This window comes from Muscardinus avellanarius (assembly GCF_963383645.1).
Source record: "Muscardinus avellanarius genome assembly, chromosome: 4".
Taxonomy (NCBI): Eukaryota; Metazoa; Chordata; class Mammalia; order Rodentia; family Gliridae; genus Muscardinus; species Muscardinus avellanarius.
In genome coordinates this window covers 70,594,058-70,609,162 of record NC_137789.1, presented here as the reverse complement: position 1 = coordinate 70,609,162, position 15,105 = coordinate 70,594,058, and positions in this window count along the sequence as shown.

Genomic DNA, 15,105 nt, shown 5'->3' with positions numbered 1-15,105 from the left:
TTTTCCTCCTCTGAGAAGTTACACCTGCAGCAAAACTTTTTCTCATACAGAATAGGAAGGATTGAATTGCTAAAGCCGTAGAGCACATGAGATGACAACAGTCTGCAGTTCTAACACTGACTTACTTGCACTTTTTATGTCACAAAAAGCCAAATTTTCCTTATACATGCGAATAGTAGAGAGGAGTTTGGATTGTAGCTCAGTAGTAGAACACTTGTGTAGCAAGTTACAAGTTAGGCCCTTCACACAGTAGTTCTCAAACTCTAGCAAATATCAGATTCAAATAGAAGGCTTGCAAAACTACAGATTGCTGGGCTTCACCCCAGAATAAATACGGGGTAAAGGAGCCTGAAAAATTACATTTTTAGTAAGTTCTCTAGTTGCTGATACTACAGGTCTATAGATCACACTTTGAGAAATACTGCTTAGCAGGTTTTAGATACTTTCAGGAAAGATCTTATTACTGTTTCTGTCATTTTAAGTACAAAAGGAATTTATGTCATAGGATGTGTAGGAAATAAAAAGAATATTTTAAATCACTTGTTATTAATTGCTAACTTCTTTTGAGGGGAGGTCTGTGCTGGGGATTAAACTCAGGGCCTTGCGTAAGCTAGGCAATGGCTCTACCGCTGAACTAAATCCCCACCCCAGTTGTTAACATTTTTAGATGGATCATTCAAGCTCTAATTTTTTAATGCATATACTGTTTGTTTGTTTTGCTGTACTGAGGATTGAACCCAGGGGGCATTCAACCTCCAAGCTACATCCCCAGCCCTATTTTGTATTCTTTATTTTGAAACAGGGTCTCTCCAAGTTGTGGAGGGCCTAAGTAGTTGAGGCTGGCAGCGAACCTGCTATCCTCCTGTCTCAGCCTCCCAAGTACTGGGATTTTAAGTATGTGTCACCATGTCCGGCAATTTTCATATATTGTTTTAAATGCATAAATTGCATACTTCTTTAAGAAACCAAAATTGTATCATCATCATAATGACCCTTAACATCTATTTATTTTTTATTTTTTTATTTTTTGCAGTACTGGGGATGGAACCCAGGGGTATTCTACCTTTGAGCTACACCCCCAGCCAGCCCTATATTTTTATTTATTTTGAAACAGGGTCTCACTGAGTTGCAAAGAATCTCACTAAGCAGCTGAGGCTATCCTTGAACTGGGATCTTCCTGTCTCAGCCTCCCAAATACTGGAATTACAAGCATGTGCCCTCCACGCTGGCTCTCCTTAACACCTAGTTAGCATCTGCATCTTAGCATGTATTTATTTAATCTTCTAATATGGTTATGAGGCAGGTCCTAGTATCATTCCTATCTTGCAGATGAAGAAATTGAGGCACATAGAGGTTAAGTAACTTGCTTAGGGTCTCGTTGCTAATAAGTGGCATAATTAGAATTAAAACAAAAGCATTCTGTTACCAGAGCCAGTGGAATAACTCCTCTACTGTGCTGACTCCTCCACTCTGCGTATTGTGGGGGGGTTTTGTTTGTTTTTGTGGTACTGGTGATAGCATCCAGGGGCAATCTCTCACTGAACTACCTCTCTCCCCTTTATTTTTTATTTTGTGACAGAGCCTCACTATATTACCAAGGATGGCCTTAAATTTGTGAACTTCCTATCTCAGCCTCCCAAGCACTGGGATTACAGGCATGTGCCACCTTGTTATGATGCATCATAAACAATCTTGATACTGTTCAAATACTTCTTTTTCAACATTTAAATGAAAGCCTACTTTATGCTTTAGAATTTTTTCAAACATTTAAAATACAGAAAAAATATCTAAAATATCCACTACTAGATTTAGCAAATGTTAGTTTTTAGCAAATTTGCTTCAGAATTTCATCTTTTAAAAAACTTTGTAAGTTTAATAAGACTAAGATTTTGAGAATTGTTTTAGCATAAAACAAAATTATGCCTTATGAGTTTTAAAGGAAATTACCACTTCTCTTAATAAAAATAGGAGATCCTTTAAACTTGGTGATAGAGGAAGAATTTCTATGTAACAGACATCTGGGCAGTTGATATTACTAGTAACCTGCCATCCCAGTCGATGGATGCTCCTCTCCCTTCAACACCCTGGCCAAGTAGGAACAAAAAGACTTCCCTTGCAGGACTTGGTGATAAAGGTAATAGACATAGACAGTAACTTAATTCTAGGTAATTTGACTTGGATGACTTACTCGATCTTCAGTCTATTTGGCCTGCCTCCACGCGGTAAAGGTCAAATTCTATCAGATAACATTTTAGAATGACCTAATAGAACTATCTATCAGCCTGGTATGATTGCTAACACCTGTAATCTACTTACTCGGGAGGCCAAGGCAGGAGGATAGCAAGTTCAAGGTTACCCTCAGCAACTTAGACCCTGTCTCAAAATTTATTTTTTTTATTTATTGTGTGTGTGTGTGTGTGTGTGTGTGTGTGTGTGTGTGTGTGTGTGATACTGGGGATGGAACTCCCAGAGTCTTTCTACCTCTGGGCTATACTCCCAGACCTATTTTTATATTTTATTTGGAAACAGGGTCTCACTAAGTTGCTGAGAGCCTCACTAAGTAGCTGAGGCTGGCTTCGAACTTGTGCGATCCTCCTGTCTCAGCCTCCCAAGCACTGGGATTACAAGTGTATGCCACCACGCCCGGTGACCCTGTCTCAAAATTTTAAAATGCTGGGAGCAGGGCACAGTGACACATGCTTATAATCCCAGTGCCTGGGAAGCTGAGGCCAGCATCAGCAATTTAGACCCTGTTTCAAAACAAAAGATAAAATAGGGTTGGGATATAGCTCAGGGATAAAATGCTTGGGGATCAATCGCAAATAGCACAGAAAACAAAAATAACCATAAAAAGGGCCGGGGTTGGACTTTGGTAGTAGAGCACTTGCCTAGCATTTGTGAAGCCTTGAGTTCAATCCCTAGTATGAGTGGAAAATAAACATTAGAACTGTTTATAGTGATGGAAATATTTTATGCTTAGAACTGTCTAATATGGTAGCCTCTAGCCACATGTGGCTGTAAGGGCTTAAAATGTGGCTAGTGCAATTGAGGATTGTTCATTTTATTTAATTTTAATTAAATTTAGCCACATGTGACTAGTGATTACTATATTGAACAGAACATATCTAGATCTACAAAGTCTAAATTAAAAATAATGAGTCCCGTGAGGCTGGAAGTATAGCCCAGTGGTAGAGCATGTGCTAACTAGCATGTGGGAGGCCCTGGGTTCAATCCCTAGCGCCCAAAGCAACAATAATAATAAATCCCCAAATCTCAGTTGAGTTCCAGCTCTGGTGTTGGTCAAAAGATAAGGATCGACTATTAAAAGGATTAAGGGAACTTGTGGGGGGATGGAAATACTCTATCTTGATTGGGGTTCTATGGCAGGGATTTATACATTTGCCAAAGCTCATCAGATTGTACTAAAATGGGTGCATTTTGCTGGGTATGGTGGTGGACACCTGTAATTCTAGTACTTGGGAGCCTGAGCCAGGACAATCCAAAGTTCAAGACCAGCCTAACTCAGTGAGACCCTCTGCAACTTAGTAGACTCAAAAAAAAAAAAAAAAAAAGAAGAAGAAGAAGAAAAAGAAAAGCCGGGTGTGATGGCACACACCTGTAACCTCAGTACTTGGGAGGCTAGCTGAGAAAGGAGGTTCAAAGGGCAGCCTTAGCTAGTAGTGAGACTCTATCAACCTAGCGAGACCGGTTTCAAAATAAAAAATAAAATAAGGCTGGGGATGTAGCTTAGAGGTAGAATGTCCCTAGGTTCAATCTCCAGAACTAAAATAAATAAATAAATAAATATTTTGTTTCATGTAGATTATTCTTTAATAAAATTGATTTTAAAAAGTAAAAGAAAAAGCCGGGCGTGGTGGCGCACACTTGTAATCCCTGCGCTTGGGAGGCTAAGACAGGAGGATCTCGCAGGTTCGAAGCCAGCCTCAGCTGGCTTAAGAGACCCTGTTTCCAAATAAAATATAAAATAGGTCTGAGAGTGTAGCCCAGAGGTAGAAAGCCCCTGGGTTCCATCCCCAGTACCACCAAAAAAAAAAAAAAGAGAGAGAGAGAGAGAGAGAAAATGGGGAAAGGGTTGAGTAACTGGTACTAAGTTATAGTTAAATAGAAGTTCTGGTGTTAATCTGCCATATATATTTTTTAAAGTAGAAGAAAGGATTTTGAATACTTGGATTAATATAAAGAACTGATTGATGTTTAGCAAGATGTGGTGGCACATACAATAATGATAATATATTTTAAAGGTTGGGGGTATAGCTCAGAGGTAGAATGCCCCAAGGTTCAGTACCGAAAAAATATATTATTGTTTGATAGAATAGATGTATTTGGCCTGGTTTGAACAGTGTGCAGTATATACATCTGTCAAGACATTGTGTGTTATCCCATAAATACGTACAGTTTTTTATGTGTGTTCATTTTGTTTTGTTTGTTTGTTTGTTTTGGTGGTACTGAGGTTCCTGGAAGCCCTTCTACCTCCAGGCTACACTCCCAGACCTATTTTATACTTTTTTAAAATCGGAAACAGGGTCTCTTAAACCAGCATGGCTGGCTTCAAATCTGTGTGATCCTCCTATCTCCGCCTCCCAAGCTCCGGGATTACAAGGATGCCCCACCACACCCGGCTAAAATTTTTTTTTTTTTTTTTTTTTAGAAGATTAAGTTTTAGAGCTAGGAGCTCTAGTTCTAGAGTGTTCAAAGCATACCTCCTGCTATCCCATTTCTCGTCTCAGAGCCAAGAAAGTCGTTACTACAATGTACAGGATCCTATATAATTGGGCTCCTGGCTACTTTTCTTCTCTGACATTATTTCGCTGGCTCATGTGCTGCAAGCTCTGTCGGCCTCTGTGTTATCCTCAGACACTCCACGTGTGTTCCTGCCTTGGGCCTTTGTACTTGTTCTTCTGCCTGGAAAACTCTTCCCAGGTGGAATTCATGTAGGTGTCTGCTCCAGTCTCAACTCCAATGAGATGTCCATCCTCCAGGCTCTGAAATAGCGCTTCTATCCTTTTCTCCATTCCCTACCCTGTTCATTTTCTTTACACCACTAATCATTATCTGAGATTATATAATTACTTGTCTATTGTCCTTCTTCCCTACTAGACCATAAGTGAGGCTGTTCCAAAGGGCAGGCAGTTTGTTTATTGTTGGATTCCCTGTGCCAGGCACATAGTAGCCTCAGTAAATATTGTTGAATGAATGGCTGTCATCCATGACAGTATGTCTGAGCCTGAGATCCAAACATATGCTCCTGCAGAACCCACCAGTTCTCTATGAGAATTATACAATTCTAAATGTTATTTTTATTTCTAAAACAAAATAATATAATTTTCCAGATGAGCATCTTAAAAATGGAGTTTTGAGTGTCAACTGAGTTTAGGATTTGATTTATATTCATTGAAAAACTATAGGATATATGGCAAAATATATAGATAAAGTTTTCGTGTTCATTGTGATAGAGGATAGAGTGGGAGAGTTGAATCATCACATGTCTAGTACCATAGAATGGCACTAAAAACTGTCAGTGCCATGTTCCTATTAGAAGGAAATCATACAAAATGTACACACACACACACACACACACACACACACACACACACACAGATATATTCACAACTTGATCACTGTATGCACATGAAGTAATACAGGAGAAATTACTTTTTTATCTCAAGCAATAATTAGATGAAGTTTAGTTCCGATGTCAAATACTTAAAGATGTTAACACTATTTTAAAGTGAATAAAAATGCTTTACTGAGTCATCATATGACATGCAAGTAAAATCAGCATTTAAGGATTTTGTAACAGCAGGGTTTTTATTAAAATTCAAGATCTGATCATTTCAAACTACGAACGAAAGGCTTACAAGTTATTAAAGCAATATATTTCTGCCAGCAGGTCCTATTTGCATTGATATTTCTAAGTATACAGAGATACATTGAATGTTGAATGTAGAAATAGATCGTAATGCTCTTTAACCTAGCATTTTACAATTCAAATAACCAGTATAATTGGAGAAGGAAAATGCTCCTACAGTTGTGTTCCCTTTACCTCATCTTTTTCTTCCTTTCCCTTTATTTTGAACTTGAAGGATATTTTTAGAGTGAAGGAAAATAAGGTTCAAGGGTTTAAACACTTGTATCTTGCCAAGCGTGGTGGCGCACACTTGTAATCCCTGTGCTTGGGAGGCTGAGACAGGAGGATCGCGCAGGTTCGAAGCCAGCCTCAGCTACTTAGTGAGGCTTTTCAGCAACTTAGTGAGACCCTGTTTCCAAATAAAAAATATTAAAAAAAAAATAGGTCTGGGAGTATAGCCTGGAGGTAGAAAGCCTCTGGGTTCCATCCCCAGTACCACCAAAAAAAACCCCAAAAAACACTTATATCTATTTATTTGTTTGTTTGTTTATTTTTTGTGGGGCTGGGGCTGGAACCCAGGGGCATTCGACTTCCAAGCTACACCCTCTGCCCTATTTTTTATTCTTTATTTTGATACAGGGTCTCACTAAGTTCAGAGGGCCTCACTAAGTAGGTGAGGCTATCCGTGAACTGCGATCCTCCAGTCTCAGCCTGCTGAGATTCCAAGTGTGCGCCCCCAAGCCCGGCTTGCATCTTCTTTCTAATAGCAATCTTCAGTTTCCATAGGAGAGCCTAACATCTCTCTCTGAACTGTTTAGCTCTTGCCCTTAAACACAACCTAATTCAGTACTTTTTGTGAGTGTGATATTAAAATCAGAACAAAAAGTACCTGACACATTTTTGTATCTGTACTTGCATATGGTATATTTTAATGAGTGTGAGAAGAACAAAATGTATAGCCTGCAAACATTTTTAAGCCTGTGGATCATTTACATAATTTCTTTCATATAATTCCAAGATGTAAGTACATCATAATGATGATAGACAAGAATTTAAATACAAGGTGGTCTTCAAGCAGGGGTTTTTATTTTGGTGAGCAGCACTTTATTGTAGGAAGTTGTATGTGTATTAAATCAAAGCATTAGCACTAGGTGTCAGTAGATCACATCAGAGTGCCTCAAATGGAGCATCAGTAAAATAGCCAAGTGAACAGTGCATTCTTAATTTCTACGTCACCTGACACTTGGCAGGATGTGCAATATCGGTTCTGTTGGTATTAGTAAGCATCATGTTAAATGAAGGGTTCTGTAGTCAAATGGGAACTAAATTAGTTTTATTCTTTTTCCACTATAGGACTTCTCTGAGCATTTCTGTGCAAATGACACTTTGACTTTCCAGACGGCAACAGCAATGGCTCCAGAATGTCTAAGAAGAATCTGTCAAGAGTCGGCTTGGGACTGAAGGATATGTTCTTCAGTTACATTTGCTAATTTTGCATTTTGTATTTATTTATTTATTATTTATTTATTGTTGTACTGAACCCAAGGGCATTCTACCTCTGAACTACATCCCAGCCCCTTTTATTGTTTTGCTTTGAAACAGGGTGTCTCCCTAGATTGCTGAGAATCTCACTACTTGCTGAGGCTGTCTTGAAACCTGTGATCCTCCCTCCCAAGTACTGAGATTACAGGTGTGTCTCACTACACCTGGCTCACTTTGTTTCATTTAGTGTGTATTTTGTTGTGATCAGGGGGGTGTTGATATAGCTAGTGGGAGGTTTAGGACCTAAGCCATGTTTTGGCACTGTTATTGATAAGTAGCATTTCTATACTTTTGTGGCTACAGAACCACTTTGAACCTATTTCAGAGGCACACATGCTGAGAAAAACCAAGACAAGTAGTCCTTCTTGTCATCATTTCTGCTTTTATCAGGGTGCTTAAAAAGTCCTCTTTATCCCCTCCCCAAGATCATTTAGTGCTTGCCTATATTTTCTTATAATTTATATGGTTTTTCATTTAATATTTTAGTCCAGTTGAAATGTATTTTTTATATGTTGTATATGTATTTGATAAAATAATTCAACTTATTTTATCTATTTCTTAATTGTAAAACTTCAGTTGTCCCAAAACTTTGCATTAAATATGTTTTGGTTTGGTTTCTTTGTTTGTTTGTTTCGCAGTACTGCTGATGGAACCCAGGGGCATTCTACCTCCAAGCTACACCCCCAGTCCTATTTTTTATTCTTTCTTTCTTTATTTTTCTTTGTGTGTGTGGTACAGAGGGTAGAATCTGGGTTATACTCCCAGACCTATTTTTTTATACTTTATTTGGAAACAGGGTCTCACTAAGTTGCTGAGAGCCTCACTCAGTAGCTGAGGCTGGCTTCGAACCTGTGCGATCCTCCTGTCTCAGCCTCCCAAAGCACTGGGATTACAAGTGTGCAGCACCACGCCCAGCTCTTAAATTTTCCTTCTCAACTTTTTTTTTTTTTTTTTTTTTTTTTTTTTTTTTTTTTTTTTTTTTGTGGTACTGGCGGTGGAACCCAGGGGCTTTCTACCTCCACGCTATACTCCCAGACCTATTTTACATTTTATTTGGAAAAAGGGTCTCACTGAGTTGCTGAGAGCCTCACTAAGTAGCTGAGGCTGGCTTCAAATCCGTGCAATCTTCCTGTCTCAGCCTCCCAAGCAAATGAAAAACCTACATGCAATCCCCTTTTTTCTTTGCGAAGTTACTATGCTTGCTGAATTTTCCCCCCAAAATTAACCTACTAAGCCGGGCGTAGTGGTGCACACTTATAATCCCAGCATTTGGGAGGCTGAGACAGGAAGATTGAGGTTCATGGACAGCCTCAGCTACTTAATGAAGCCCTTTGCAACTCAGTGAGACCCTGTTTCAAAGTAAAGAATAAAAAATAGGGCTGGGGGTGTCGCTCGGAGGTAGAATGCCCCTGGGTTTCATCCCCAGTACTGCAAAAGAAAAAAAAAATTAACCTACCAGCCAGGTGTGGTAGCATACACCTGTAATCCTAGTACTTGGGAAGCTGAGACAGGAAGATCTCAGGTTCAAGACCAGTCTCAGCAACTTAAGTCTCAGCAGCCTAGTGAGACCCTATTTCAAAACAAAAAATAAAAAATGGCTGGGGATGTAGTTTGGAGGTAGAATGTCCCTGGGTTCAATCCCTAGCACCAAAAGAAGAAAAAAATGAATCTACCTTATCATTCTATTGATTTTGGAGACAGAGTGGGAAAAGGAACAAGTCAAGTGCAGGTGTGAATGGTTGGCTTTCAACACAAAGACAGATTTTTGGTATAATTAGAAATGCTGATGCTGTGCCGGGCATGGTGGCGCACGCTTGTAATCCCCGCGCTTAGGAGGCTGAGACAGGAGGATCACACAGGTTCGAAGCCAGCCTTAGCTACTTAGTGAGGCTCTCAGCAACTTAGTGAGACCCTGTTTCCAAATAAAATATAAAATAGGTCTGGGAGTATAGCCTGGAGGTAGAAAGCCTCTGGGTTCCACCCCCCAGTACCACAAAAAAAAAAAAAAAAAAATGCTGATGCTAGAGCTCACCTGTCTAGAGTGAGTCCCAGGTGTTATCTACTGGCTATTGGAATTTGAACAACTTGGTTGTGCCTCTGTGCCTCAATGACTTCATCTATTAAATAAAGGTGGTCATTGTCCTACCTGATAAGGTTGTGGTAAGAATTAGTTAATATGTAGTAAGTGCTTAGTACAGGACCTGTGACGTAGTGCTCAACTATTAGCTGTAATTGCTATTAGATGTGTGCAGGGAACGGGAAGAAAAAAATGATTTGAGTGCTTACTATGTCTCAGATACCCACATTTTGATTTCTCTGAGTTAAGATCATTTTAACCTCTCCCTCTTTTTTGTTGGTGGGGATTGAACCCAGAAACAACTGGGTAACATCCCCTGCTTCATTTATTTATTTATTTATTTATTTATTTATTTATTTATTTATTTATAGACAGGGTCTCAATAAGTTGCCCAGTGTGTGTCCTTGAATTTTCAAATTTTCAATCCTCCTGCCTCAGCTTCCTAGCTGTAATTATAAGTATCACTCTGTCTGCGACTCTCTCTCTCTCTCTCTCTCTCTCTCTCTCTCTCTCTCCTAGGAAACTAAAATTCAGGGAGGTTACATATAGTAGAGAATGATTATTAGACCATTTCTAGGAGAGAGCAAAATGCTGACAAATAAAATGGAAACCAGACTGGCTCAGTGGCACACACTTATAATCTCAGCTACTTAGGAGACTGAGGCAGGAGGATCACAAATCGGAGGCCAGCCTGGGCAATTTATCAAGACTGTCAAAAAGAGTTGGGTTGAGCTGAGCTTGGTGACACACTCCTATAATCCTTGTTCTTGGGAGGCGGAGACAAGAGAATCGCAGTTCACAGGCAGCCTCAGCAACTTAGCCCTACGCAACTTAGTGAGACCCTGTTTCAAATTAAAAAGGGGCTGAAGGTGTAGTTAGAGGTAGAATACCCCTGAGTTCAATCCCCAGTACAAAAAAAAAAAAAAAAAGGACTGGGTTCTATCTCTAGCTCAGTAGTAGAGTGCTTTTCTAGCATATGCAAGGCCCTGGGTTCAATACACACACACACACACACACACACACACACACACACCCCAAGTCTGCAAAGCTGTGCCACCAAGTAGGCCTGAGGGATGGTGGTTGAAGTTATGGGACTTGGTGGACACGCAATCTAATATCAGAAAGCTGTGCTTTGAAACCCCTAGTGTTTTCAAAAAAAAAAAACTTTATATTTTTTTGAATGTTTCCTGTATTGTCCTTTCATAAATTTTTCTGTATTATTTATTTTATTTGTACTTTGGAGGATTGAAGGAATCTTTGGCCACCTTCTGCTAGAATATCCAGGGAGAGTGTCTCAATTAGAGACGGAGTTTGCTGAACTTCAAATCCCAGAAACCAAAAAGGAAAAATAAGAAAGGCATAAAAAGCTTTCCCCAGCAAACTCTGGCGACTACTCTGCCCTCACATGGAAGGTTTTTAACAGCGTTTCCTAGAGGATGGCCTTTGACTTACTCATCTGTCCAGCATGACTCATTCCTCGGTGTTGAGTAAGTGAATTTTCCAGTGTTCACATTTTTGGGACTTATAAAACTTGATGATGTGGGGAGCCTGGACTTTGGATTCAGGCAGACTTGAGATAAACTCCTAACTTTGTCGCTTGGGCCAGGCTAACTTCTCTGGGCTTCTCACCTAGGAAATCAGTAAATGAAATCTCTCTAGAATTAGCATAAGAAGGTGAAATGAGACAGCAAAAATGAAAGGGGGAAGTCTAACCATTGGCCACAGAGGTGCTCAGGGCCTCTCCTTTCCCTGTCAGATTGTGGGTTGGGGGGAAGCATTTGATATGTGTTTGTTTGTTTATTGGTACTAAGGATTGAATCCAGAGGCATTCTACTGCCAAACTATACCCCCAACATGACTTTATTTCTTATTTGGAAACAGGGTCTCGCGAGGTTGCTGAGAGCCTTGCTAAGTTGCCAAGGCTGACTTTGAACCTGTGATCCTCCTGCCTCAGCCTCTCAAGTACTGGTGATCTGGTGATGAGTAGATGATTCAAACTTGTCATACTTTTCCCTAAAGAGTGTGCTTCTGAGCAGGGGTGGTGGTGCACGCTTGTAATCCCAGCATTTGGGAGGCTGAGACAGGAGGATCGTGGTTCACAGACAGCCTCAGCTACTACTTAGTAAGGCCCTATTTCAAAATAAAGAATAAAAACTAGGGTTGGGGTATAGCTTGGAGGTAGAATGCCCCTGGGTTCCATCCCCAGTACCACAAAAAAAAAATAATAATAAAGCATGCTTCTATAAGCAATGATACAGGCCAACAGAGAGCAGGTTAGAGGGTTATAACAGGCAGCTTCTTACAGAACTCGGTCTGTCTGTGTGGTAATGAAGGAGGGGTAGACGTTAAAAAGCACTGTATATCTTTTTTTTTCTTTGCAGTACTGGGGATGAAACCCAGGGGCATTCTACGTCCAAGGTACACCCCCAGCCCCGTTTTCCATTCTTTTTTTTTTTTTTTTTTTTTCGGGTCTGGGGATGGAGCCCAGGGGCATTCAACCTCTGAGCTACACTCCCTGCCCTATTTTTTATTCTTTATTTTGAAACCGGATCTCACTAAGTTGCAGAGGGCCTCACTAAGTAGCTGAGGCTGTCCGCGAACCACGATCCTCTGGTTTTAGCCTCCCAAATACTGGGATTACAAGCGTGCACCACCACGCCCGGCTATTCCATTCATTTGGGGGGGGGTGTCTGGGGATGGAACCCTGGGGCATTTGACCTCCAAGCCACATCCCCTGCCCTATTTTTATTCTTTATTTTGAAACAGGGTCTCACTAAGTTGCAGAGGATCTCACTAAATAGCTGAGGCTGTCCATGAACCGCAATGTCTCAGCCTCCTGAATGCTGGGGTTACAAGCATGAGCCACCACGCCTGGCTATTCCATTCATTATTTTGAAACGGGGTTTCACTGAGTTCCAAAGGGCCTCACAAAATAGCAGAGACTGTCCATGAACTGTGATCCTCCTGTCTCAGCCTCCTGAATGCTGGGGTTACAAGCATGAGCCACCACGCCTGGCTTGCAGCACTTTTCTTGTATTTTCTGTTCTACTCTAATAAATCTTACTTAACTTTGCAATGAAAGTTTATCCTGGCTCATTATTTCTAAATGAGCAGAGGACAAGAAGCCAAGACACAGCAGCCCTGAGCCGTAACACTGAAGTTACAAGTGTATACCACCACACCCAGCTGAACGTGTCTTTTATTTGTTTTCATACTTTTCTATATCTAGTTCAGTGATTTGTTGACAGCCTCCTATTAATGCTTCTGCAATAACACTGGCACATGTGCACAGCAACTAAACAAATTGGCAAAGGAGTTTTAGAAGTGTTTCAATATGCTGGTCATGGTGATGCAGGCCTGTAGCCCCAGTACTTAGGAGACATGCAAAAATGGGCAGTTCACAATCACAAGAAATTTTAACATTGTTCTTTAAAAATTAGGAGCTCAGCGCTGGGTGTGGTGGTGCACGCTTGTAATCCCCGCACTTGGGAGGCAGGACAGGAGGATCGCACAGGTTCGAAGCCAGCCGCGCTGGCTTAAAAGACCCTGTTTCCAAATAAAAATATAAAATAGGTCTGGGAGTGTAGCCCGAAGGTAGAAGGGCTTCCAGGAACCCTAGTACCACCCCAAATAAAAAATAATAAAAAAAATTAGGAGCTCAAAGTTCATAATCACAGGAGGTTTTAACATAGTTCTGTAAAAATTGGGGGCTCAAGGGTACAAAATTTGAACCAGGTGTGGTGGTGCATGCCCGTAGTCCCAGTAATTGGGAGGCTGAGATAGGAGGATGGCAGATTTGTGGCCAGCCTCATAATTTAATGAGGCCCTTCACAACCTAGTGAGATCTTATTTCAAAATAAAAAATAAGTGCCGGGCGTGGTGGTGCACACTTAAAATCCCAGCATTCGGGAGGCTGAGACGGGAGGATCGTGGTTTCTGGACAGACTCAGCTACTTAGTGAGGCCCTCCACAACTTAGTGAGACCCTGTTTCAAAAATAAAGAATAAAAAATAGGGCAGGGGGTGTAGCTCTGAGGTTGAATGTCCCTGGGTTCCATGTCCAGACCCACAAAAAAACAAAAAATAAATAAATAAAATTTAAAAATTGGGCTGGTGGTATATCTTGGAGGTTGAATGCCCCTGGCTTCAATCCCCAGTAACACACACACACACACACACACACACACACACACACACACACACACAATTTAAACAAGACAGTTAACAATTTGATCCAGGGGCATTCTACTACTGAACAATACCCTCAGCCCTATTTATTTTTTATTTTTAAATGGGTCTAAGTTGCCAAAGGCCTCACTAAGTTGCTGCAGCAGGCAGTGACCCTGCAATCTCTTGTCTCGGCCTCCCAAGTACAAGGCTTATAGGATTGCACCAGACCTTGTCGTTGTTGCAATTATTATTATTGCTGTTGTTGTTTTTGGAACTGGAGAACGAACCCAGGAGTGTTCTGCCTCTGAGCTACATCCCTAACCCTGTATTGGCCTGTACTCTTATAAAGACATCAACACAGTGAAAAATCAAGCCAGGTTGAGGAACTAAATCTTCAGAGTAAAGGAGACTAAAGGTGTGCAAGACCAGAATGCAAGGCATGACCCAAAATTTTCTTCAACTATTAAGTACATTATTAGAACAATCAGTGAAATCTGAGTAGTCTGTACATTAGGTAATAGCATTGTATCAATGTTAGTTTCCTGGGTTCTGGTAATAGTTCTGTGATTTTAGAAGAGAATATCCTTGTTTTTAGAAAACAAGGCTGGAGTACTAAGAGGCGAAAAGGCATCATGTCTATAAATTTTCATTAAATGGTACAGGAAAAATAATGTGCATATATAATACACAGAGACAAGGATAAAACAAATGTAGGAAAATATCAACATTTGGGAAATTGTGAAGGGTATATGGGAACTATTTGTCAAAGTCTCTCAATTTTTCTAAAAGTCTGAAATTAAGTAAAAAAATTTAAAGTTAAAATTAATCATGGTAGTGTCACTTATGGGTGTCACATTATCCTCTTTACATTTTAAGTATTTTATAATATTTATTTATTTATTTATTTATTTATTGCGGTACTAGGTATGGAACCCAGGAGCATTCTACCTCTGAGCTACACCCCCAGCCCTATTTTTTATTCTTTATTTGCAAACAGGGTCTTACTGAGTTCAAAGGGCCTAAGTAGCCGAGGCTTTCTGCAAACTGGGAATCCTCCTGTCTTAGCCTCCCAAATGCTGGAATTACAAGTGTGTGCCACTACGCCCGGCTTAAATATTTTGTAATTTAAAAATTAAATCAAGCACAGCAGATTGTTCATGAAAGGAACTCTGTGAAGTGAGAGATGAGGCTGTCATTCACAGGTGGCCTGTGAGAGAGCCGGTGTGAGTTGCCCTGCACAAGGCTTAGAAAGTGGAGGGGAAGAGGGCCCAGGGAGGAGCCTGCCGAGCTCTTCAGGTCAGACCCCATCTCATGCTTACCTACAATAGGAAGATTTTTCTCTATAAGAGGATAGGTTAATAAACGTTAAGACACTTGTGTGTTTGTTCCTTAGAATTGAACCCAGGGTATTCTACCTATGAGCTACATCCCCCAGTCCTATTTATTTA